The sequence below is a fragment of the Triticum aestivum genome, chromosome 6A (assembly GCF_018294505.1).
Source record: "Triticum aestivum cultivar Chinese Spring chromosome 6A, IWGSC CS RefSeq v2.1, whole genome shotgun sequence".
NCBI classification, from domain to species: Eukaryota; Viridiplantae; Streptophyta; class Magnoliopsida; order Poales; family Poaceae; genus Triticum; species Triticum aestivum.
Genome location: NC_057809.1, coordinates 104,453,035 through 104,457,233, shown reverse-complemented (window position 1 = coordinate 104,457,233; position 4,199 = coordinate 104,453,035).

The window sequence follows — 4,199 nt, the reverse complement described above, 5'->3', positions numbered from 1 at the left end:
TGACATGCCTTGCTTACATGATCGTGCAAGACGTCACCCCTCTTTCTACTTTTAGCCCACATGGTGGGCCCATAACCCACAGTTCCACAGGATCGAAACCTGACTCTCCTACACCCCCTGTTCCCAAGGTTGTTCCTCGCGCGTGACCTCGTATGTAATTCACGAGCCACCTTCAGGTCTGATATCGGACACAATACTTATTCCCGTTGTTTTCACCCTTTCACGCCCTATTACAGGCATCGAACGATTGCCTGCCCGCTCGAAACTTTCCAGGTTACCTCCTTACTTTGATCTCGATAATTTCTTAAGATTCGATTCGAGAGTTACTTTCCGCCACCTTCCTCGATGTTGTCGACCCGATAGTCAACCTTGCCGACGTCCGTTCTCTCGGAATAACCCCGCCTTATTCTATCTTTAGTACGATGGAGATCCCGAAGAAAGGATGACGACTTCGCCATGATGACCTGAAGCAGAGAAATAAAAACGTCAATGTAACGGATCGACCTCTTCGAGAAGAGCAACCTAAGACGAGAAGAACCGTTAGAATTTCGTAACCAAAACTTTCCCCCTTACACCCCTCTTAAATCTCGGGACGAGATTTCTTGTAGTGGAGGAGAATTGTGACGCCCGGATAATCTTGCTAAAATAATCCCACGCTAATCAAGCCACGTCATCCCGATTACCGATGCTAAACGTCCGTTAGTTCAAACCGCGTCAAATTAAAATTTAAAATAAAGGCAAACGACAAAAGTTTTGAAATATTAAAACTAAATTGTTTGGGTTGTGTCAAATAATGCATAGGTAATTATGGTGGAGAAACCACATTTTTATAAAAGGTTTAAATGCACTTAAGTAATTAAAGTGGTAGGTAAAACAATTAAATATATGCATTTGGATTTTATAAAATACTATACTATTTTGTTCAGGGTTAAAACCTTTTGTGGCAGTAGTTATAATTGTAGCTCTATTTTAGGTGTGGGTTTCACTTTTTGTAAAACTATAAAATATTACATAAGTAAAAGAAAACAGAAACAAGAGAATAAATAAATAAAAGAAAATACGAAAATAGAAAACTGTAACTAAACTAAAACAAAGTAGAAGCCCCCCCCCTCTGGGCCGTGGCCCAACTGGGCCAACCCCCAGGCCCAGCCGGCCCACCCCCTCCCCTCCATAGCCCCCCACCAGGGGAGAAACCCTAGCCGGTCCACCCATTCGCCCCACTCCCCCCCCCACGACGCCACTCCCTCTCCCCCCTCCCGATCCAATCTGGATCGAGGCGATCCCCCCCCACTCCACCTCGCTCTCTTCTCCATCCCGATCCCCTCGCCCCCCCACCGCTCGTCGCCGCCGAACGCCAGCGCCCCCGCGCCACCCCGGCGCCTCACCGGCGCCGCACTTCCCGGCCTCCTCCCTCTCCTTCATGCACCGGGTCGTCTCCCCCGAGCTCCGCGCGCGCCCCATCCGTGGCCGCCCCGACCCCGTCACCGGAGGCCACCTCGCTGGTCCGCCAGCGCCGTCGTCCTCCCCTGCGTCGTCGTTGTCGCCACGTCGCCCATGCCGCCGCCCGACGCCGCAAGACACCGCCGCCACCCAAGGACCGCTCCGCCGCCTCGAGAACGCCGCCTCGCCGGACCGCCTCCCCAACGTCGCCGCCGACCCCGACCTTCATCGAGCCCATGGCCCCGTCCCCTACACTCCCTCGGTGAGGCCCCGGCCTCCTCTTCTCCCTCCCGGCACCGTCCCGTCGCGCCGTTTGGATCGCCGAACGGCACCACGGCCACCGCACCGCCTCCCCCCTCCTCCCGCTCGCTCGCGCCGACCGCAGCTGCGGCTGCCCTTCCCCGTGCCCCGGTGTGCCGCGCCCCCCTCGCTGCGGCTCCCCTCACTGCCGACCCGCGCCCACCCAGGTCGTCCCAGGCCACCGCCCCCCCTCTTCTCCGGCGCTCTGCCGTGGTCGCCGGCGCCCCAGTTGGGTTGCCCTTGCCGGTCGCGCCCGCAGCGCCCATACGGGCTGCACCTGTGCCCGACGCCCGCTCGCCCGCCTGCCCGCTATGGCCCCTGTGCCTATGGCACGTGGGGCCCGACCCAGAACGCTTAAAAAAAAAGAGAAAAGAGAATTAAAAAAATATATTATTATAATAAAAATAAATATATAAATAAGAAATTAATTAATAATTAATTAATTAATGATTAGAATAATTAATGGATTAATTAAGTTAATTAATCATGTTTAATTAATCTAATTAAGTAGTTAGTTTTATTAAACCCTAATTAGACTAATCAGTCAATGACATGCGGGACCCACACGTCAGATTGACCCAGTCAACTCCCTGTTGACTGCTGACGTCATGCTGACGTCATGCTGACGTCATGATGACGTCAGCATGCACTATTCTGGATAATGTTGCATTAAAATAATTAAATAAATCCTGAAAATGATTTAAATCTTTTAAAATTAATAGAAAATAAACCGTAGCTCTGATGAAAATACTTTCTACATGAAAGTTGCTCAGAACGACGAGACGAATCCGGATACGCAGTTCATTCGTCCGCCACACACCCCTAACCTATCGAACCCGCAACTTTCCTCCTCCGGCTCCTTTGCCCGAAAACACGAAACACCGGGGATATTTTCCCGAATGTTTCCCCCCTTAACCGGTACCACCTCATACCACGCTAGGGCACGCCTAGCATCGTTACTTGTCTTGTCATGCATCGATATGCATCTGTTTACATGGTATTCATTGTTTCTTCCCCCCTCTTCTCTCCGGTAGACTACGAGACCGACGCTGCTGCTGCCCAGTTCGACTACGGAGTTGACGACCCCTCTCTCTTGCCAGAGCAACCAGGCAAGCCCCCCCCCCTTGATCATCAGATATCGCCTATTCTTCTATATACTGCTTGCATTAGAGTAGTGTAGCATGTTACTGTTCGGTTACTCCTATTCTGTTGCATAGCCTGACATTATTGCTACATCTGTTGATACCCTACCTGCAATCCTAAATGCTTAGTATAGGATGCTAGTTTATCATCATTGGCCCTACATTCTTGTCAGTCTGCCTTGCTATACTATTGGGCCGTGATCACTCGGGAGGTGATCACGGGTATATACTATACATACATACATACTATACAGATGGTGACTAAAGTCGGGTCAGCTCGATGAGTACCCGCAAGTGATTCTGATGAGGGGGCTGAAAGGACAGGTGGCTCCATCCCGGTAGAGGTGGGCATGGGTTCCCGACGGCCCCCGATTTTTACTCTGTGGCGGAGCGACAGGACAGGTTGAGACCACCTAGGAGACAGGTGGGTCTGGCCCTGGTCGGCGTTCGCGGATACTTAACACGCTTAACGAGATCTTGGTATTTGATCTGAGTTGGCTACGAGCCTATACGCACTAACCATCGACGCGGGAGTAGTTATGGGTATCCCGGCGTCGTGGTATCAGCCGAAGCACTTCAGACGTCAGCGACGGAGCGGCGCGCGCCGAATTGGACTGGAACGCCACTAGGCTAGGTCTGCTTTCGGCCGCCCACGCAACGTGCAGGTGTGCTCAGGGCGATGGGCCCAGACCCCTGCACGCTTAGGTTTAGACCGGCGTGCTGGCCTCTCTGTTGTGCCTAGGTGGGGCTGCGACGTGTTGATCTTCCGCGGCCGGGCATGACCCAGGAAAGTGTGTCCGGCCAAATGGGATCAAGCGTGCTGGGTAAGTTGGTGCACCCCTGCAGGGAAGTTAATCTATTCGAATAGCCGTGATCTTCAGTAACAGGACGACTTGGAGTTGTACCTTGACCTTATGACAACTAGAACCGGATACTTAATAAACACACCCTTCCAAGTTCCACAGACAACCCGGTGATCGCTTTTCTACAGGGCGACGAGGAGAGGATCGCCGGGTAGGATTATGCTATGCGATGCTACTTGGAGATGCTACTTGGAGGACTTCAATCTACTCTCTTCTACATGCTGCAAGACGGAGGCTGCCAGAAGCGTAGTCTTCGATAGGACTAGCTATCCCCCTCTTATTCTGGCATTCTGCAGTTCAGTCCACCGATATGGCCTTTACACATATACCCATGCATATGTAGTGTAGCTCCTTGCTTGCAAGTACTTTGGATGAGTACTCACGGTTGCTTTTCTCCCTCTTTTCCCCTTTCCCTTCTACCTGGTTGTCGCAACCAGATGCTGGAGCCCTGGAG